The 23,460-nt window shown below is 37.5% G+C and overlaps 1 long non-coding RNA gene across 1 annotated transcript in view; it reads left to right on the top strand.

The window, feature by feature from the left end:
* Nucleotides 1-22,478, top strand: part of LOC144455823 (uncharacterized) — an 81,804-nt gene extending 59,326 nt beyond the window's left edge. Inside the window, exon 3 of the long non-coding RNA XR_013484617.1 lies at nt 21,884-22,478. This is a non-coding gene — a long non-coding RNA (uncharacterized LOC144455823). The remainder of the gene's footprint in view (nt 1-21,883) is intronic.
* Nucleotides 22,479-23,460: the final 982 nt, after the last annotated feature.

Genomic DNA, 23,460 nt, shown 5'->3' with positions numbered 1-23,460 from the left:
ATTCCAGTGATACTGGCCATTTTTGTTTGTTGTTGTTAAGTCATTTTTAGTTGTGTCCGACTCTTTGTGACCCCATTTGGGGTTTTCTTGGCAAAGATACTGGAGTAGTTTGTAATTTTTTTCCTCCAGTTCATTTTACAGATGAGGAAACTGAGGCAAACAGGGTTAAGTGACTTGCCCGGGGTCACACAGCTAGTAAGTGTCTGAGAGGTCAGATTTGAACTCAGGAAGATGAGTCTTCTCAACTCTAGGCCTGGCGCTCTGTCTCCCGGCCACCATTATGCTAGTGTAATAGCTAGCTAATATTTACATGACAATACAATGTTTTGCAAAGCACTTTACATATTTTATCTCTTTGATCTTCACAACTGCCTTTTGAAGTAGGTATCATTATTATCCCCATTTCATAAATGAGAAAACTGAGGCTGAGAGTGTCTAAATGACTTACCCTGGGTCTCAGAGCTAGTAAGATGCAAATGAGAGGGAGGAATAAAATAAAGACTGGGATTTGGGGTCAGGTAGAAACCGAAGCCCATTAAACTGGTCCTGATCTTGATATTTCTTTTCTTTTCGTCCTCGGTCTCCTATCCAGAGTCCCAGAACCACCTGAAATTTAAGCGTAAGAGTAAGGTTGAAACTACTGCATTTTAGCTCTGATACCTTGAATGAGTGAGTAGCTAGGTGGCACAGTGGATAGCGTGACAGTCTGGAGTCATGAGGACTTGAGTGCAAATCCAACCTCAGATACTTCCTAGCTATGTGACCCTGGGCAAGTCTGCCTCAGTTTTCTCATCTGTAAAATGAGCTGAAGAAGAAAATGGCAAGCCACTCCAGTATCTTTGCCAGACAAGCCACTCCAGTATCTTTGCCAAGCAAGCCCCAAATGGGGTCATGGAGGGTTGAACATGACTGAAAAATGACTAAACAACAACAAACCTAAAATGGATAAAAGAACAAAGTGTGACCAGTGGCTGCAGCCTCTTAGAATCCATCCAAGCCATTGGGTCACACACTAAGTAATCTAGAGTAAAGAAAGAAGCTATCTTAGATTGTGAAAGTCTGGCTTTCCCTCCTGCTCCTGCTGCTTGGCATAACTGCTTTCTCCTGATCCCTTTCTTTAAGACCACAGAATCTGAGGTGAGCCTTACATTGCAACAGAAACGAAACTTTGCTTCGCAGAGGTTGGACATGTCTGCTTGTCACTCTGACCTAATATTTATTGAATAAAAATCCAACTGGCAATTCTAAATAAAATCATAAAACATAGCCTCTGCCAAGTGAGTTTATAATCCCGTCTTTTAAAATGATCTGTTTTTCTGAACAAATTGAGGCAAAATTATTGTTTTAAAGAAATACCTTCATCAGCATAGAAAGAAGTTTTTTAATGGCTTGGGGGTGGGGATGATACTACCATCATCATAACATACTCCTTTGCATTAGTTTCTCTTCTCCCCATGTTTAAAGGGATTTATTACCAAAGCACGTGTGGCCAACACCATGTTTACAGCTTATGATAAGACTTAATTGCTTCATGTACTGGCCTGTTTTAAAAATAATCTTGTCATAACAAAACTAAGCAGCAAAACAATACTGATACTACAAGCTATGTATGGGTCTTTTTCTCAAGTGGAAACATCTCACACTAGTTAGAGCCCTATTAAGTGGGTGACAACAGCCACCATCCCCATTATTACTAGAGCTTTTTAAAAAAATTGCCTGAAGTAAGTGTTATAAAAAAATGGAGAAAGAGCAAAGTTAAATTGCTAGGCTAAAACATCCACTGTTTAAGTCAGCAGAGGAAGAAACAAGGCTAAATCATGAAATCCTAACTTTTTTTGTAATTGTAGCATGAGTCAAAGATTACTGTAGTACCAAGTACAGCAATAAACCAGTGTTTTGAAGTCACTATTATAAAAGCAATGAGTCAGAGTACAGCAATAGTGAGAATGAGCCAATTAATCAGAAACCACAGGTTCTAATGCTTAATGATACCAAATGTAAGCGGCTACTGTTCAATCATACGGTTTCAGAGATGCCGAAGTTCTAGTGCTTAATCATAACACATGGAAGTGGCTGCAATGCAATTGTAAAGTTTCAAAGGTAACTAGGAAGAAGCTCTAAGTGGTAATACTTATATAAAGCAGTAACTGCTCCTCCTTTACCCCCTCATCTTAAGAAGCCAAAAGACTTCAAACCGAACACTTTTGGTTACCATATCCCACCGACCTCCTATGCCTGTATATATTTGTGTACACATTTCATTTTATCTATCAATTTAACTCAAAAAGTTGAAATTAGAAATTTTCATTTCAAAAATACTATCATAGAAATATCAAATAGTATGAAAATTACAAATTATTATTTAAAAACATATCAGCATGGTGCTCCAATGAGCACCATGTAAAGTGTTTTGCAGGCTTTATAGCTCTACATAAGTGTTAGTTATCTTTTCTCTTTCTCATCATCATCTCTGCATGAGTAGATAGAATATTAGACCAGATACCAGAAGATGTACACATATGATCATAGATGTAGAGATGGGAGGAATGTCAGGCCATTTAGTTCAGCTCCCACATTTCTCAGATCGGGAAACACATTGATAGGGGTTAGATTATTTGCCCAATATCATCCATGTAGTAAGCACTGGAGGTGGAATTTGAATCTAAGTCCTCTGAGTCTCCAGAGCTGGTGCTTTTGCCACCAAACGACAATAACCTCTGAGTTCTTTCCCATATCTTCAGTTTTCCAGAAACATTACAGGACATCTTTGGCAGGGGGTATGGGGTGGGGGAAGAAGATGCCGAAGAAAAAACACATAGCCTTTTTCAAGATGGTTCCTTAGGAAGGAATGCAGAAAAGGGAGAAGGAAATGTTTCTCCCTAAAATATTAGTACATGACTTCCTATTTTTCCCAGAATAATATAATCTAATGCTATACTTCAGCAACATTATGAATTAAATTGGCTTTTAAATGCTGGCCCCGGAACCTCTAACCACTGTGTTTAACATTGTTTCTATGGGGAAATGTATTTGGAGTTTCAAACAACTGACTTGCAAATGAGTTGTGTTTTAAAAGTTTGTTTATCAGTTTGGGACTCTCCGTATATGGAGCTGAAGTGTTAGCTTTTATTATTTTGGATGACTTTGGTAACCATAGCAGAATTTCTCCATTGAGCCACATCTTTACTGGAGCATTCTTTTAAGCTATTTTCAAAAACCCTGAAGGGCAGCTAACCTCGGATGAGTGTGGATTATTTGCATTGCTGGTTTCGTTGGAGATGAGTTGAAGGATTGGCACAGAGGAAAACGAAGTTGACAGGCTCTTGGGAAGTGGCACCTGGCTGGTGATAGGTTTTGGTCAACATGGAGTGGAAAGGCCAATTAAGCCTAAAAGTAGCATTCTCGTTGAGAATGAGCCAGTTTCTTCTTTCCATAAAATAGCTGAGTCATTGATTTTACTCTTCTGCGTATTTAGCACATTTATCCATATGTGAATGAGGTCTTCTAATTCTTGTTTGTCCATTTCTAAATGGGGAATCTTTTAGGTTATAACGGTTATCGGGGCAGCTAAATGTCACCGTGGATGGAGCGCTGAGACTGGAGTCTAGAAGACCTGAGTTCAAAGTTGGCCTTACACATGTATGACCCTGGGCAAGTCACTTAAAAATCTTTTGCCTCAGTTTCCCCAATTGTAAAATGGAGATAATGGTGCCTACTTTGGAGGGTTGTTGTGAAGATCAAATGAAATAAGATTTGTAAGAGCCCTTAGCACAGTGTCTGGCACATAGTAGGTGCTATAAAAATACTTGTTTTCCTTATTCTTCCCCTTCTCCACTAACAGCATGTCAGAAACCATGTTTTCTATTGGTGGTGGCACTTCAGTCGTGTCCAACCCTTTGTGGTCCCATTTGCTTGGGGCTTCCTTGGCAAAGATACTGGAGTGGTTTGCCCTTGCCTTCTCCAGCTCCTTTTACCAAGGAGGAAACTGAGGCAAACAGAGTTAAGTGACTTGCCCAAAGTCATGTAGCTGGTAAGTGTCTGAAGCTGGATTTGAACTCAGCTCTTCCTGGCTCTAGGCCTGGCACTCTATCTACTACACCACCTAACTGCTCTTCTGTTGGTGACCTCAACATATTTTCATAGTCAAGTACTCTGTATATGAGAGGAGCAGAAAGAATACTAACTTGGGTAATGAGAGACCTGTTTTCTTAACTATAAAATGAGGAGTCTGGTTACTCCTTCTGGCCCTAGATCTATGTGGCATAGTAGATAGAATTCTAGACTTGGAGTCAGGAAGACCTGAATTCAAATTCTACCTACTTCAGACACTATATTATCCTGAGTAAGTCACTTAACTTTTCTCTGCCTCAGTTTCCTCATCTGCAAAATAGGGGTAATAGTAACACCTGTCTCTTAGGGTTGTTGTCAGGATCAAATGAGAACACATGGAAAGCACTTTACATACTTTAAAGGTATATATACATACACACATATATATATGTAATATATCTGTATATATATACATACACACACATATATGTAATATATCTGTATATATATACACACATCCATATATGCACACACATATATATACACACACACATATATATATACATATATGATTATATAATTCATCATATAAGCGCTAGCTAGTCATATTGTTGCATTATAAATCATGAAGAGCTGTGTGAGTGCTCAATATTGTTATTAGCCTATGAACATATATACACCATTTTTTATTTTCCATGCTGCTTTCACATTTTTACTTCATTTCTAAGCAAAAGCCTTTCTCTGCTGCCTTGTTCTGATGTGCAGGTGACTCTGGCTTATTAAGGGTTATGCCAGTGGAGCATAAGGTCTGGCAGTCCTGTGAAATGGCAAAGGCTGTGAGTAAAGGCCTAGTAGCTTAGCTAAGTCCTGGTCACTCACACAGTCACGATTTTTTTTTTTGGCTATGGTGACCCAGTAAATAAAGGTAAATAAAGCAGCTAGGTGGCAGAGCTAATCAAAGTCACAGAGCTATTTAGTGGGACTAAGGCCAGCTCAGGCTTTCTGACCTTTCATCTCATACCCTTTCTACTATATGATCTGTGTTCCACTTACTCAGAAGGTAAAATGACTCATTCTGACATTCTCTGGCTGACCTCAGAGGACTCAGCTGGCACAGCCCACAAATGGGATTGGAATTATCAAAGTAACAACTTTGGATTTTTATGGAAGAATACTTAAGGCCCGTTCAAATCTCTTTTCTCGACACTCTGAAACATGATACAGCATGAGAATTGTTACACCTTAGAACCAGTCCATTCTGCCAGCACAGCGCCTCATCTTCATTCACTGCAATCTATCTTTCATCAAGTGTATCCTAATTCTTCCTTGTTCTTCACCCATATGATTTTATGGCAGAACAGTCAGGTGTGCCAAACATGTTCCACTTTGGGCTAGAAGGATTATATAGACACAGTCCTGCAAAGATAAATGGTATTTAATTGAACAAACAACGTTTGTGGTGTAATAATGTGCTTCTTTCTGTTTTATTTCAAAGGAACACACTGGCATGACTAGGAGGCCTAAAGGAGTTTTTAAACACACACACACACACACACACACACACACACACACACACACGCTTTGCTCTGTCTTTGTAATGTGAAATGTGGAGGCCTTTTAACCTGGTGATTAAAGTTACATGCCAGTCCAGCAAACTTTTTAACTTTTTACTATATCAGACCTGGTTGGGGATTAAGATACTTTTGTTAAGGAAATACTCTAGTTTATAATGTAAAGTTAACATCCCAGGTTTTTTTTTTTAAATTTTTGAGGATTAGAATGCTATAAAATATGTAACACTAAAGCTACATTGAACAAAATTTAATCTTTGATATGGGAGTTTTTAGTACCTTTGGATCATCACCATAACCATAAATTTTATTTATTTTTTAGATGTCTAAACTTGCCCATTGATAAATCATTATGTTTAATGGTACCATGAATGACCACCATCAATGCAGTAAGGCCTTTGTCTAATTTCACCCTAAATGATTCTTTATCTCATTTCTCACAGACGCTATTCCAAATCTTTTTCTCTCCTCAAACTTCCCCCAAAACTCCTTATTCCCTACCTTCTTATCAGAAGACCTTGTCTCATACTTTATTGAAATAATGTGAGCCATTCTCTGTTCATTCTTCTCTTCTCCCCTGCTCTATGTCTCAAAAACTCTTGATGTCTTCCTCCATTCTCTCCCTCACTCCTTTAATGCCATCAGCTCCTTTCTCCTCTATCATATTACCCCACAACAATCACCCCTTTCTCTCTAATATTTAATCTTTCCCTCTCTACTGGCTCATTCCCTGCTGCCTATACAGATGCCCAGGCCTCCCCTATCTTTAAAAGAAACTTCACTTGACTCTACCATCCCTTCAAACTACCATCCTATATCTCTCTTCCCTTTTATAGCCAAATTACTAGAAAAAAAGCTGTCTACACCCATGGCTTCCACTTACTCTCCTTTTTTCCCTTCACTTCTGAACCTTTTGTAATCGAACTTATGACTTCGAACTCAATTGACACTGTTCTTTCCAAAACTACCAGCTGTTAACTTGGATGACCTTTTTCTCAGCCCTCATCCTTCTCGGTCTCTCTGTAGCATATGACACCTTTGACCGCCCTTTCCTTCTGGATAATCTCTCCCCTTAGTTTGCATGAGAGCATGTTCTCGCTGGTTTTTGCTTTGTAATTCTAACTGCTCCTTCTCACTTCCCTTTGCTGAATCATCATTCATGTCATACCCTCTAAATGTGGGTGTATGTCAAGGTTCTAAATTGTACCCCCTTCTTATATTTTTCTATACCTTCTCTTTTGGTGACTTCATCAACTACCATGAGTTTAATTATCATCTCTATTCAGATGACACCCTAAAGTTTCCAGCCCTAGTGCCAAATGCCAATTGGATATTTCCAACTGGTGCAGTAGCCATCTCAAACAAAACATTATTTTCCCCTCCAACCTCATATATCTTCTGAACTCACCTATTATTTTTTGTGTGCGGTTGATGTTGTTGAGTCATTTTTAGTTGTCCCTGACTCTTCCTAACCCCATTTGGGATTTTCTTGGCAAAGATACAGCAGTAGTTTGCTATTTTCTTCTCCAGCTTATTTTACAGATGAGGAACTAAGGCAGACATAGTTAAGTGATGTGCCCAATGTCACACAATTATTAAGTATCTGAGAGCAGATTTGAACTCATGAAGATGAGTCTTCCTGATTTCAGGCACATCACTCTATTCACTGTGTTACATAGGCAATGGGCAACACTATTCTTCTGCTTACTCAGATTCACAACTCCTCATTTACGCATTTCTATATCCAATTATTCACCCACTCTTATTGATTCTCCTTCCTTACCTCTTTCACTTCACTCACTTCTCTCTACTCATACAGGTGCTACCATGCCAGGCCCTCATAATGGTTTTAACCTGCTAATTGGTCATCCTATCTTATGTATCTCCCTTCTCCCATACTTGCCCAAGTTGCCAAAATATCTCTTTCATTTCCCTGCTCCATAAAATTATTTGGCATATATAAAATTATTTCCAACTATTGTTGCATCAAATAGAATTCCTCCATTTAGTATTTAAAGCTGTTCAATCACAACTCCAACCTACCTATTCAGCCTCATTATACATTATTTCCTCTTCGTGCCCTTTTTGGTCCAGCCAAACTGACCTTGCTGTTCCTCATATATAACATTTCATGTACTGGTTGGCTCCCATGCCTTGAATGTATTTTCTCCTCTCCTCTGACTCTTGGAATCCCTAGTTTTTGTCAAAGCTAAACTCAATTACCCACCATCTCTTACTTAGACTTTTGCTAATCCCTTCAGATGCTAGTACTTCCCTCCCTCCAAATTACCTTGTATTTATTTAGCATATATATTTCATATTTTTGTATATCCTTATGTGTACATGTTGTCTCTCCCTTAGAATGGGAGCCCCATTGGGAGCACAAACCAACTCATTTCAGTCTTTGAATCCCCAGCACCTAAGACAGTACCTGGAATCTTTGAGGTGTTTAATAAATGCTCATTGACTGACTGATAGATGACTGAACCCATTTGGCATTAAATAATTGACCTTATGATTATGATGAACCACAAAGCTTTTCTGAGCATGAGTAGGACCAAAGTTTCATGCTGCCTCTGAAGATGCTGTGTTAATTTTTCACCTTCTCAGTCTATTACCCTGATCAGACATCTTGGGATGATCCTCAACCATTAAACCTCTTCTATGGCAGGCAAACTGACCTAGTCCATTCTTGTACATTTGCCTGTGGGAGCTTAAAAAAAAAAGCAAACAAATAAAATGTTATTGATGCCAAAGCAACATCTGGAATTTTAACACTTAATCTGCTGAAGTACTCTTCAAGACCTAGATGCTAGATCAAGCCTGCCATCCCAAGTAGCACCCAATGGGTAGATAGAACATTATGCTTTTTAGCCATGATTGCTAATAGCTAAGTCACCCCTTCCCTAGGTAATGAAGAGTAAATGATGCAAAGACCTGGTAGAGTTAGAGAGATATATAGTTAATGGTATAGAAGGGTCTTTAGGGACAAGTGATAAGATAATGGGAACTAATGTTCTGATGAACTGTGGAAGAAGTAAGAGATACTCATTGCATAGGAGTCATTAGAAGAAGCAAACTACAGTTGCTACTTGGGTCTACCAGACAGATGCTAACAGAAAAATATACTATTCTACAGCTACTTCTTTAACATTTTCTCTGTGTGTGTGTGTAAATAACATGTACTTGTAAAGCCTGGAAATTCAGCTTCCTTTTGTCTATGTTTTTTAAAGACCTAACTACTGTAAGGTTATTGTTTTGGTTCCTAGAAAAAAATTAAAAGACACACAAATGAATTAGACCAGCAGCCAAGCTATTCTAAGCAGGTCTACAGTTACCCAGGCCACAATGGTTTGTTATGAGGGGCAGGAATTCAAGAAGGAAATGGGCCCTTCTCCAAACATATCCTCTCCAGCCATCACATGAAAACTATCCCATTATGGGGTATATGCTGGCATCCTTCTGGTGTAAAATGAAAAAGAGATTTTTAGTGTTATTTAAAAATAGGGTTCTACTTTTGTCACAAAACTGAAAAATATGTTTGTGCATTACCAAGCAGTGTGTGTGTGTGTGTGTGTGTGTGTGTGTGTGCACGTGCACACACACACACACACACATACACAGAGGCATATTTTCTTCAAAAGTGAGCAGAATCCGTTCCCTGGCAACATGCTTATAAAGGAAGAAAGATTTGTAGTCAACAAAGTTCCAGAAAACAGCTAGCCTACAGGTATAGTATCAGCTAATAAACTTAAGAGAGAAGAACAACAGCAAAGCTAGCAAAGAAACAGGACGTCAGAATCAATGACAGAGAAATCCAGTCATGAGATTAGGATATGTAACTTTCGCACTGATGTACAGGGTATATAGACTGAAGAGCTCTAATGATTTGTCGTAAATGAAAAAGGCTTCCTTTTGGAAACTTACATCTGTTTTGGTAGCACAGTATTGCTGTTTTGACCAGAAATCCTTCCTGGCTGAGCTGCTGTTACATCTGTACCTATCAAAGCCAACACTTTGGAGCAACTTAAGTGTTCAGTGACAAGGACAGAAAGAGATCTCTCAGTTCAAGGCATGGAAAATTAATAATCTGGGCTCCCTTGGGCATTAAAAAGAGAATCAACCCCATTCACTCCATCTCTCTGTGTAGCAAAGCTTTCTCAGGTGTTGAGTGCCCTGATAAAATAAGCTTAGATTTTTTAAAGTTCATGATACTGTTCAGGAAAATGGAAGAGTAATTTCATGCAATTTCTTTTTGTTCATTGTATTTGGGCTTGCAAATACAGTGAAAATACAGCGAGTCTAGCAAATAAAACAAGAGCTGGTTAAAAGACCCTAAACTGAGATCATTATTAGGAGAAGCATTGTGTCAGAGTAGATAAAGTACTGGATTTGGAAGCTGGAAGACTTGGGTTTTAATCTGGCCTCTGTCACTTACAAGCTTTATGATCTAGGTATAATCGCTCTGAACCTCAATTTCCTCCTCTTCAGAATGAGAGAAATGCTAACTGTGATATCTGCCTCCCAGGGTTGTTGTGAGGCTCAGAGGAACCAATATACATAAGAACTTTTGCCCCATTTGAAGTGCCATATGAATGTCAGTCATTATTATTAGCCCTCACTGCTTCCCTACCCTCCATCTTTCTTTGTTTTCTTCTTGTTTCCAATTCCTTTTTTCTCCAGAAATCATTAAATGGTGGTTATCTCTTTCTTACCTTTTGTTTGTTCATTCAGTCATTTCATTTGTGTCTGACTCTCCGTGACCCCACTTCAGGTTTTCTTGGCAAAGACACTGGAATGGTTTGCCATTTCCTTCTCCAACTCATCTTACAAATGAGGGATTGAGACAAACATAGTTAAGTGACTTGCCCAGGTTCACACAACTAGTAAGTGTCTGAGGCCAGATTTGAACTCATGAAGATGAGTCTTCCTGACTCAAGGCCCATCACTGCACCACCTAAGCTGCCCCACCTTTAATTCTAGCTTACCTTTATTTCCTACTAGATTGGTAGAACTCTTTGCAAAGTTAGATTTTGCTGTATTTATTTTTTATGATGAGCTTGGTTTGGAAAAAAGCATAACTAATTATATTTTGTTGTTGTTTTCCAAAATAAAAAATAGTTTCTCAGTGATATGGAGTCTTGAAACACAAATCAGATGCTTTTCTGAATTACAGTGCCATCTCAGGGGAACTTAGAATTCTACAGATTAAAAACAAGGATTTCAGTAGATAAGCTATACAATTAGGAAATACATCTGTGTGTATATATACACATGTGTGTACACACATGCACACAAATATGTACCCTGATTCGTTTTAACTATTAAATAAAACACTTTATAGTGCAGTGTTCCTACCCAGCTCCTATTTTTCATTATTAAGGCTCATCAGATAATATGTAGGGAAACATGGAGAACAAAGTTACATTGGACTCATACAATGTTGGTGATTTCTGGTGAATTCTATAGTCCTGTCCCATTTCTTTAACACAGCTGAGTTTTTGAGCTCCTCAGAATTGGAGAATCAAAGAAAGGAATGGAAATTATTTTTTTTTTCTGATCTCTAGGTTTCATTATACTCACAAAACTCCTATCTCAGATCAGTTCTTTCATATGTTTTGTCTCTGGAGATACATATGTGTGCTTATATTATATGTGTATATACACACACACACATTATATTTGTGTGTGCATATGTGTGTGTGTATATGTATGTATATATATATTTACTGTTAATTGGTGGTATATTGTTGTTCTTTTAACATGGCTTAATAGTAGTGAAACTTTTGTCTCTGTTCATTTTCTTGTGATCAGTCATTTTAAGACTTCACCCAAGGAAAACAGATCAGCCTTTATTGATGGCCTTTTTAAAAGGAGTATGTTGTAGTTGACCTTAAGCTATGGAAATCAAAATTCTTTTCCATTTCTGTAGTCGTGAAACTTATTGAAGACTCCCTCTACACGGTCTGTTCCTTGTGGTTGCTTTGTGGATGCTTGCAAACATTGGTTCCTATTCCACTCTTCACACATTGGTGTATTTTCTTTTAAAATGGAGCTTGAAGTTAGGAAGTCAGAGGACATGGAGAAAATGTACTTGAAATTCACAGCTACTAAACTTTTCACATTTCTGAATTAGAGAGCCAGAAGACATGACCTGTTTGGAAGAGGTATCATCTGAAAAAACAAAAATAAAAAAGCATTAGCAACAGCAACAGATACAACTGACAACCATCTGACATCTTTAAATGTCAGGTACATCACACATCACAAATAACATCTTCATAATCAAGCCTCTTTTAAAATATATTTTATGTAAATACATTTTGGTGAAACCACAAGCTGTTCCTCTCAGTTTTGTTTTCAGCTGGCTTTGATGAAGAGATTGCCATCCTACATCCAATTCAATAGCTTTCAGCCCAAAGTCAATGAAATGTTAGGTTCAGTGTTATTCTCTGAAAGGTAGCTCACTCTGCCTGGTGTAGAAAAGTTTACAAATATGACTCTAAATTTATAGCACTCAACATGGCATGTTGGGAACAAATTATTTGTTAGTGGGGCAAATTGTCAAAGTTGTATGAAAATGGTGGTCCTGGGTACAATGTCCAATTATTTAATCAGCTGGCCACCATACCCAGCTTGTATGGGCCAGTGGTCGGTAGGGTTGGATGTCCGGAAAAAAAGGATGCAATTGAACATTAATAACAGTCCCTTAGGTTTTACATACCTCACATGTGTCTCTTAATGTCTTTCATGCTTTATAAGTATTCATATTTATTAAATATCCTATTTGTTAGTTTAAAACCTTTTTTTCTCCCCTTAATGGAGAAACAAAGTGTAGAGTCCATTGTTAAAGCATTAGTTCTGAGCAATATTAGGGGTTCTTTCTACCCCTTTTGCTTTTCTCTCTAGCAGTCATACCCGTGGCATTCTGAGGAAGAATTATTTGATTATGCATATGAATCTCTCTGAGGCTCTGAAGTTAGATTACTGAGGTTACATTGGCAAAAATCATTGCTGAATTTAGTGTTCATGTATGTTATCTAATTTCCACTGGCACTTTGGTTATTGATCAGGGTAGAGGGAATGGTACCAACCACTTTGTGACCCTTGGCAATATTTCTAACTAAGCAAATATGTTTTCAAGTTGTAGTGTCAACAAATGTGTTTGTGAGGGGCAAAAAGAGGAAGAAAAAGTTAAGTTGCACATGGAACAACTTTGCAGAAAAATATTAATTTTAAAATGAGTAGGACTTGGTTTGAGTTCATTGAGTTGCAGAATGTTGGAGTGGGTGTTTTAATGCTTTGTTTGAACATATCTTCAATGAAAACTTTTCTGTTGTGCCTCTTGCACTGCTCCGTAATTCCCAGGTTACAGATGTCATTAAGAGAGAAGTTGACTCTATTTATCCCGCTAGATTGACCTTTTCAGTTGTGGTAAATTGTGATTAAAAAAAAAAAAGATAAGTGCTCTGAAGAAAGTGCTTCAAGACTGTGTTGTTTCACTCTTTCCAGATGACTAAAATTAAAATGATTTCCTAAATCGAGTCAGTAGGTTTTTACGGTGTTTCTTAAGTGAATGGCAACTTTTAGAAGAGGCTCTCTAAGTGTCCTTTCAGGGTGAGATGAGAGTTTAGGTGAGGCTTGTGGGTAGCAGTGCTAATCCCGAGAGTGATTAATAAAAGTCTAAGAGTCGATGACTGGAGCCGTTCATGAACTGTGCCATGATTATACGCAGGAGTCAGGCTTTCAGAGGGCATGCAGAGTAGCTTCTCTGCTGCTATTTTACCTGAGACAAAGCTCCTTGTTCTGATAAATCAGAATACTGAAAGATTTTGACAGAATTGAGATGCAAAGATGTAAACTCAATAGCAAATCACATTTCAGGCAGGGCTACCTGATATCACAGCATACTGTCTCAAATAAAGATGTAAATTATTTGTTTGTTTACAACATTAGATTGAGTACAGTGTAAAAATTGAGCTCACTAAGATTCCTTCAAACCGGCATCAAGTATGTCAATTCTTCTTAGTAACTTTTATATTTATAATGATAAATTTTTAATCATTTAAATAATAAGCATTCTTTGCATCACTGAATGCCTACTGTGGGGTTTGCTATGATCTCAGCATGTGGTTTTTGCCATTTAATTACTCGTGCATTTTTGATCTAGAAATCCACTTACTAAATAAAATTATAACATATCACCACTAGTGTTACTGTGACCTCTCTTTACCATTTTCAGATTTTTAAAATGATAAAGAGAATGCATATTCCTGCAAAGGATATGTGTGTATGTGTTAGAGAGTTAACTATTTTTTAATGGATGGAACCCTGAAAATACTGAAAGCTACAAAGTTAAATAAAATGCATTGTTTGTTATTTTTTTGAAAGGAGGAATACATATTTTTTTGAGGCTCAATTAAATGTATTAAAGCAATAAGGAATCCTCTCTTTATATCTATCTGTACTTCTTTTAAAAACAGTCTTTTGCAACATTAATAAATTTAAGTAGTAAGAAGTACTGATCAAAGTATTGTCTGAAATATTCAGAAATTTCTCCAGACTGTTTTTGAAGATTGCTATCCCTTTTAAAGAGTTGTTTGGGCTTTTGAGAAGCTAATTGATTGCGAGTACTTCAGTGTTATCAGGAAAAGAAGCGTCTGTGAATGGTTTCAGAATGTGTCATGTTCTTCTTGGTTCAGTCTGAGCTGGGGGTGTATGTGTGGGCATCTTGGTATTTGAGGAGACTGAAAAAGTTACTATTGGACACTTAAATGTTGTGCTTTTGAATTAAATGTGAACAGGAGAATTTCAGATAGAGAGGTTTTTTGGCTTTTTTTTTTCATCTCCTCCTGCCCTCTTCTGCCTTTATTTCCTAAGAAAATTATTCCTGAATTGCTGGGACATGGTTGTTTAATTCACACACAACCTCTTTTCTAATCCTCTGGCCCTTAAATTGATGTAACAATTAAATTAATGAATTAGATAATTTAGTCACAGAAGTTTTCTACAAGCAGGCATTTTATCATTGTGATTTTTGCACTTTGAAGTATTATATCAGTTTATTTCTTTTGTTGGTGTTTTAACTTGTTTCTTTTTTAATGAGCAAAGTTTTTGTGGCGTTGGACTGTTGTTTGGTTTCGATATTAATATATAAAATAGACTCTGTAGGTGTTATTTATTTTTGTGACAAGTAGCTAGATAACAGATTGCATTAAGAGTCTTAATTTGGTGTAAGTGAATTGAATCCTTAGCAGTCATGATATTACTCTTTGATTTTTTTTTTAACGTGAAAGGTAACAATTGCATATTGTATAATGAAAAGCCAGTTTCCCCTCGGGTCAGAACTGACAAATGCTGTGTAGGCAGTTTCAAATCGAATCAGTTGGTTAAACATTAATTATTCTAGTTCAAGGGAAGTTGGATCACAGTTGTTTTATAATTGGAATTTACTAGAATATTTATCAGCCTTCTGCTTCTTTTTATCCACTAAAAAGGGTTAATTTTGTGCCTGATATGTACCAGTTCTGTTTGTATTGTGGCTTGTGCAGCTTCTCAGTCAAGTGCAGTTGGTAGCTGAAATGTTGAAAGTAGTTTGGGAACAAAATGTTTGCTTCAGCCATGACAGAATTGGCCACAATTTGCCGATTGCACTGATAACAAAAGTCAGCAGCATAAAATAGGTAGAAAAACAGCTCATTCGATGATGAGACCACTGAAGATTTCTATGTATGTGTGTGTGTGTGTTTTTTTCTAGTGTTTGTGTTTTGATGGAAGCAATGGTTTGAAAAAAAATCCTCATCAAGCGTTGCTCTGACATTAACTGTTTCACTTGTGGAATTTCCTTTAGACAAAATTCTGAAAGTATGTCATAAGGCATCAGCTATGAAATTGACTTAAATCTACTCCTTTGTACCTGAATATAGCCATCGAGTTCTTATGCAGGCATACATTTCCTGAAACTACTAATTCTATCTTTTGAAGTAATGTCCAAATTAGTTTGTCTGTGAAGTGGAATGAAATGATAGAACTTGAACAGTGTTTAAAATCTGTATCTCTCTGTGTTACATTTCACCCAAAGCAAGGAAAACTCTACCTTCGAACTCCTGAATATGCTCATGCCTAGAACATCATGTTTATGTTTGAGAAAGATCAGTAAAGTATTTCATGTTGATAGAAGGAGACCACAGTGTCTTCTCCCAAGACTACATTGTTTTAACTTCTGATTCCCTGTGCCTTGGGGCATATAGAGTTATTATTTTTTTTAAATCAACTTCTTTCGAGCAGCAATTTGGGTAAGGTTCATGTTCAACTTATCAAATCTTTGTTTTCATAAATAAATACAAATAACTCAAACAGAAACTTGGTGGCTTTGGTGATAATAAAATAGCAGCCACGGGGAAATTTTCTTCATTAAAATGTTCTTTCACAACCCACATTCAGTTTCGGTAGGAAAATTATTAACCTTTTCAACAGCAGCAAGTGTCTTTTGAAGTCCAAGCATGCTGAAATATGGGCTCAGAATCTACTCAGAACTCTGATCTGTAGGTTTGGGTTCTGTCTTAAAATTCTGGGGTACAGTTTTTCCCCCAAAAGGTTTCTTTTTTCATTTTGACAGAGATAACTTTCAAATTATATTTTACTGGATGGCTTTTACCAAGGAATATATGGAAGTCTTTTTTTCCCTTTTATTTTAATATGAGAAAAAAAGTCTCTTAAATTGTTTGGCTTCTGTGAAAGAGGAAATGTACTTTAGTTTCACTGTTCTCCTTTGCAATTCTTATGTGTAGGGTGTGTGTGTGTGTGTGTGTGTGTGTGTGTGTGTACTTTTTTATCTTTGATCCAGTTGAAGTACATTTTAAAGCAGACAGATGGCTGACTGAAATTATCTGTAGGTACCAATTCCTGCTGTGCTCCATCTCCTAGCCTCTTTTCAGTGCCCGTCAAACGAAAGAAAGCCAGTCTGACCAGTTGGGGCTTGTTTTGTGGGTAAAATACTACGTAGTCATTTTGCTCGATTTATAGCCGGTGGAGGAGAGGTGCCTTCCCTCCTTCCCTGCTACCACTGCCTGTCGAAGTGACGGAAATACGAAGTCCTCTGAGCTGTGGCAAAAGGCATAGAATTGGGGCAGAAAATGTGGACTGAGGGAGTGGAGTGGGTGGAAAACAATGGGAGTCCTTTCAGAGGGCAATTTCCATTTTAGTTACCTTCTGTGAAGGTTATCAACCCATAACTGCTTAGAAGTTCCTCCCAGAAATCTGAATAAGAGTCTCTCAAATAAATTTTCCACCTAGTCTGGTGCATGCTGTACTTTAAAGTGGCTTATTAGATCATTCTTCTACATCCCTGGTAAGCATCCCCTCTAGCCCCAACTCAACAATTGTGCTCAAAAACTGAGTATTCCTCTACAGTAATTTTGTGTCATTCTAGTTCTGACACTTTCAGTGTGTCATGGTGTGGGTTTTTTTCATATTTGCAGCCTACTTCCTGTTTGAGGTTAGTTTTTATAAAGGACACTATTTTTAAATACATAACATGTATATTATATATATTATATATGTATGTAGGTAGGTACGTTTGTAGGTATGTGTGTTTCCAGTAAGTAAATTGAATCCTGTCAGTGACATTTTTAGCATTTCCTTTGTACTGTATGTAGGGTTCTGATTCATCCAACTTTTGCTGGCTCCTGCAGCTGGAAACACAACAGCAGATGCACACATAGTCTGCATCCAAACATTTGAACCCTCCTTACAGTTAGCCATAGTTACTAAGAATCAGATTGAGGAAAATCATTTTCCCTTTTCAGTTTCCTTCTCTTCACTTTGTACCAGCACTGAGCAGAGTGACTACAGTAGAAAACCCGAAGGGTGGAAACTCAGCCGTCCCCTGTTTAATGTCCCACAGAGTTTCATTCCAGCAATCAGCCTTTGTAGGAATATATTAAAATGATGACTCAAGCCAACATTTCTTGACAGTGAATCCCAGGGGTTTCTTGAAATTTCTTAATGGCTTTTGACCAGAGATTAAAGCACATTCTCTCCCTTGCAGCTGGGGTCCTGGAAGATAGGCCGTTTTATTTGTGAAATGAGTAAGATTTTGTGAACTCTTAAGAATAACCAATTCTTGAATATGTGTGTGTGTGTGTGTGTGTGTGTATAATAGCAAGTTAAATTCCGTGCAAAAGACATATATTAATCAATTTATTAAGCACCTAATATGTGCCAGCAATGTGGCTACAAATATAAAGAATGAAACAATCCTAGTATGTGCTCTACACACACTGGGTATGGTACTAGGAGCACTACAAACTCTACATAGGATCCATGTTCTCATGGAGTTTATAATCTGGAAGGTATGAACATACATTTGTCACATAGTACTGTGAATTATAATTAAGCGTAAAACAAAGTTCTCTTTGAGTTTTGAGGGGGGAGCCCTTAGTGAGCTGGATAAGAGATAACCAGGGAAAGCTTCATGATGCTGATGGTCTTTAAGTTGAGTTTTCAAGGTTTAGTAAGAATTAAACAGGAAAGGTAAATAAATATATGTATGTATATATGTAAATAAATATATGGGTGGTGAGGGGAATTGGGGTGGTATTCTAGTCACAGAAAATAGGAGCAAAGATACAAAGGCTAGAAAACACAGGGCAAGTTTGGGGGACACAAAGAGTAGTCTGCTTTGGTTGGTATATAGATTACGTGGAAATCTATAGTGTAAGAAAGGTAGGGGAAAATGAGATTTTGAAGATTTTGAATGCCATACAGGGAAGTCTGAACTTCATTTGGTAGACCCTGGGGAGCCAGAAAAAAATTTTGATCTCAGGAATAACATAATCAGAGCCATATATGAGAAACATGAGTCTGTTAGTACTATGGGTTTATGGAGGGGAGAAATAGAGGTAGGAAGATGTATTGGGCTAGGCATTCTTAACTGTTTTTTATGTCATGGACCTCTTAGGTGATCTGATAAAGCTTATGGACCCCTTCTCAGATTAATGTTTTTAATGCATGAAATACATAGGATTAGAAAGAAAATCAATTATATTGAAACAGTTATCAAAATATATGAAAAAAAATCATCCCTTTGGTAGGCTATTGATATGGCATTCGGCAAACCTTTGCAAATCAAATAAACATATTTGTTGAGTTATGGAGGAAACAGTGATATAAGGTCCCTACCCTCTAGGTACTTAAAATTTAGGGATAGGTATATTGTGAATTACTTATGACTATGAATAATTAAAATGTCTTATTTTTGGATCATACTTCACTCTCCTTGAAGTCTATGGGCTGGACTCATGGGTAAAAGTCCATTATAAGGGGTCTTGTTAACACTTGGGTAATTAAGCACTCGTATATGACACTAGAGAGGGCATGGAATAATGGAGAGAGTACCGCATGATGAATCAGGAGCAATGAGTTCTATAGATTTAAGTCCATTATTCACCAACTCTGTGACTTTGAGTAAGTCATGTCCCCTGACTGGGCCTTAGTTTATTTAGCTATAAAATGAGAAAATCAGACTCAGTGATCCTTCTAGGCTCATTGCTGGCCCTGAAGCTCCATAGTTCCTACAAACCTAATTTCTGCTGCCTCTGCCAACCTAAAAAACCCAAAGAAAGCAAACACCTGAGTCAGAACATTAGCTCTTTTCTTTTCCCTGGCTGTACTCACATGAAAACATCCTGAAGACAGGATGCAAAAGGACAAAGGAAGTGAAACAAACAACCTAAAATAACCCAAAGCATGAGAATTGTCTGTGACACCATTTTGAGTATAGAGTCAAGAGAATAATTTTCTGACTGTCCTTCTATGGCACAGAATGATGTTTTACTAAGCAAGACCTCATTGGCTCCAATGTACTTAGGGCTCTTGTCCCTTTTGAGTAGAGTTTCTCCACTCTGAATTACTGAAAATTTTTTTATGGAGAGGATACAAACTCTAATATGAAGTCTCATAATTTTTTTTTGTGGGGGAGGGGCTCATTCATATCAAATTTATACATATAGCCCTGTCATCAATCACAATCAAAAAATCTCTGCCATGTATCTAGTGAAGCACCATTATCTCACTTAAAATTATATATTTGGATGAACTATGGCCTTCACTGGTGTTTGCTGTCCCAGTCTCTTGTTGGCCTATAATCTAGAGAAATTATTTGTGTTCTAATGTTATCAAACTACTAAACTTATACTCTTCTGACAGAATGGGAATTGAAGCTCAAATAACAATGAGTGGGTTGTTCATTCCTATGGCTGTCTAGAACTCTTTGTACATGGCAGAGGCTACAGAAACATTTCTAAACATTTTGCTTTAGGAAGAGCCAGCCTATGGTGATAGTGATATGTTTATATTTGTGTCACTTAGAACTCCCTGTCAATAGCTAAGAGCTATCTGATCTTAAAAGTATAGGGAACCCTTTCTCATAGCAAGAAAGGAGTGGATTTGTTGCAGTGTGAGTTTTGTGTGTTTACCTAAAGATATGACTTTTTAGGCATAGGTGAATTGTTAAACAAGGTATGGAGAAGATAGCACAGCATCCAAATGGAAATGACCACCTCTCAATGTTAATGGAGGCATGAAGTTGAAATCATGTTTGATTGTGATGGGATTTTGTAGGGTTAAGTGTACAGAATGAAGGTCAACTTTCTGGCATCTTCACTACATTTGGAGCCCTGAATGTCACCTCCCTTCCTGTCCTGTCTAAATGGCTTCTGTAGTGATATACATCTGAACATCAGATGTGACCTTTCATAGTTTATGGTGACAGTTTTCAAAAGAGAAGACCATGTGACTTTGCACCTGTATTTCTCAATTTATCCGTTCCGTCTTTGTCTTCGTAAAAATTCTGTTGGGTTGGGGTGATTAAGAAGAATCTTCCTGAGAATGGCACACAATTTGAACCAAAACTAGAGGCAAAACAATTCTTAATAGAATTCATAATATTCTTATACTTATCTCAAGTCCTGATATTGTTCTTCAGCACTTTTATATGTTTGGGAGCTCATCTGAGAAAGACTAATGTAGTTTCTGCCATCTTCCCCTCTGCCAACTAGAGGGAGAATGTACTGTCTGCAATGCTCTTATTTTATGTGAAATCTCAGTGTTGGAAGGTCATTTCATAAAACCACTAAATTTTAACATCAGTCCCTCTTATTTTTATATTACATTAATTTCTGAATATGTCCCATTGCCCCATACCCCATGTGCTGTCCCTTCCAGATTTTTAAAAATAAAAAAGCATTTCAGCAAAACCAACACATTAATCATATTTAACAGTATATGTAGTATTTCATACCTATAGTACCGCCACTTCTCCAGTGAAGAGAGAGAGGTACATTTTCTCAGCTCTTCCAGGCCCAACTTGGTCATTGGAATTACATAGCATTCTGGCTTGCTTTATTTTTCTTTGCATAGAATCTACTTAAATGGTAATCTGTATGTCTCCTGTGTCATTCTAATTTCTAGCTATATCTTATACTCCTTTAGACTATAACCACTTTGAGAGCAGGGACCAATGTCTTAGTCACTTTTGTATACTTCTCACCTAGCACAGTATTTTGTATGCAGAAAGAACATAAATGTATGTTGAATTGAACTGAAATGAAGGTTTGAGATCCCCTTTTCCCCAGGAGCCTTATTTGGGGTAACTCTACACTAAAACTTCTCTTTTATTACATTTCTACCTTTGAGGCATGTGGTGTTACCATGTCAGGTTAGGTCAACACTTTCTTTGCACTTACAAGTGGTTGTTTTCAGCTCTTATCTAAAATCCTATTCTAAGAAGCAGAGAGGTGAAAATATTAATGGGAGTATGGAAACCTGACTGAACAAGAGAATAACAAAATCCTTCTAGATTTTTCATTCTAAACCATTAGGGTGATCCCAAAGACAAATGGCATACTTTTTGGACGCTTAAATTACAATTTCTGCTTTTGTTTTCTCTCCCTAGCTTTCACAGAATCCTATAGTTTTAGAGGTGGAGGGGACCTTAAAGGGTCATTTCTATTGTCCTGTTGTTTTACAGATAAAAAAACTGAGGCCCAAACCTGTGGTCGTACCATTCTCCATTTTTGTCCCTTATAGATGCTAATTTGATTCTTAGGCCTTGCAAAGAGCCCTTCTTTTGAAACTAAGTTGCTTCTTACTGCGGTATGTCAGATCTCTCTTTTCCTTTTCAGTTTTTGTGTATTGGAGTTACTGTCTCTTAATATGTGGTCGGTAGTGATCTGTGTTTTTCATAAATGTTTTTGTTTCAGAATAACTGGGAGATGACACAGGAAGCTACATGTCACAGTTGATCGAAAATGACATAGACACTGAAAATCAGGACTTTCAGCCCAACTCTGAGCTCCCTCTTGAATGCTGATCAGGAGAAATGCAAATGGAAAAAAAAAAAAGAAAAATGCAAAAAAGTTTGTCTCTGGGATTGGGGCTAATGAACTTATGCTGTGAAGTATAGGTTTTGAATTGTTTCAGAGTTACTTATGATATTAGCATGATATCTTAGGCAGAGACTCTTCTGGTTGGATTCATTCATCTGCCCAAAGCTATTTATCTTTGTCTTAATTCTCTCTTCCATGATCAAAAGCAAAACTAAAGAAAATGTCAGTCATTTGTTTATTCACTATTTTTAGCACCAAGTTAACTGGAAAGACGGTGTATTTCTTTCAAACCTCGTAAACCATGTGGTAACCTCACAGAAGATTAACCAGGACGACTAAATTCTCTCATTCTGCAGCTTTTGTTCTGGTTATTTTTTTCTCATATACTTCACTAGAAAACAAGTATTTATATCATTGTACTCTGTCATTTAAAAAAGGCAATAAAAGGCCCTTTCTGACCCACTCTGAACTGGGGCAATTATTATCATAGTAGCAAAAAAGGCATCATGTGGGATGTGACCACCTTTGCCTGATTCTTGCCATGATTTCTATTTTCTCTTCCTCCCAATTTCTCTCCTGTCTTTTCATTATTTGTTAAAAGGCATTTTTGCATGGGGAGGGGAGGGAGTCACCTAGTAAGGCTCCATGAAGGTAAATAAAATCAAACATCTATTATAATACAACAAATGTTTCTTGAATTTCATGCATGGCATTGTGCTTAGTCTTGAACAGTATGCAGTTAGAGAAGGCAAATTTCCTCCCCTTAAGGAGTTCATAGTCGAGAATGGAGTAAAACACTATTAGGCATCCCTAATGTGCAATCTGTACGTAGCACCTGGAATATAGTAAGTGCTTAAAAATGTTTTATATATCGACATTAAAATACAAAGTTACAAACTAATATACCACGTGAGCTCTTAGGGAAAACATTTGTTATGGAGAGATGGTCTGCAGTTTGCTAGAACTTTCTTGTTTCTGAAAAGTCACCTTTCCGTTCTCAGTAAACAAAATGGGCTGATGCATGCCTGTTAGAGATTCTGGTCACTAAAGAAACCTGTTAATTCCAAGCTGAAACAAAGACTGCATAGTCTTTAAAACAGGTTGTTTATGGCAGAGCACTCCTCTGAGGAGGTCCTTCTGCTCCCCCTATCCCAGGGGGAAACTGTACCCCAGGTGGAGCAGAATGGACCCTGCACTGCTGGACAGACAATTAGTATTGACCCGCAGGCTTATCCTGTGTATCCTCACTCTTCAACTTAGGATACACTGTATCTGAGAGCTAAATTAAGTGGTAGCATCATTCTGTCTCCTAGTTTTTTGGAGTGGTTTCCCTTCCTAGCAGAACTAACTCGTTTGTGAGTTTCAGCCACACGCCTATCCATTATGGTTTGGCACACTTTTAAGGCCATGACATTGACCCAGCTCAGAGAGTTGCTCATTAACACATTCTC

The sequence above is a fragment of the Phascolarctos cinereus genome, unplaced genomic scaffold, assembly GCF_003287225.1.
Source record: "Phascolarctos cinereus isolate Bilbo 61053 unplaced genomic scaffold, phaCin_HiC Scaffold_2;HRSCAF=192, whole genome shotgun sequence".
NCBI classification, from domain to species: Eukaryota; Metazoa; Chordata; class Mammalia; order Diprotodontia; family Phascolarctidae; genus Phascolarctos; species Phascolarctos cinereus.
Note: the sequence above shows the minus strand (reverse complement) of the source record. Positions and strands in the feature narration are given on the sequence as shown.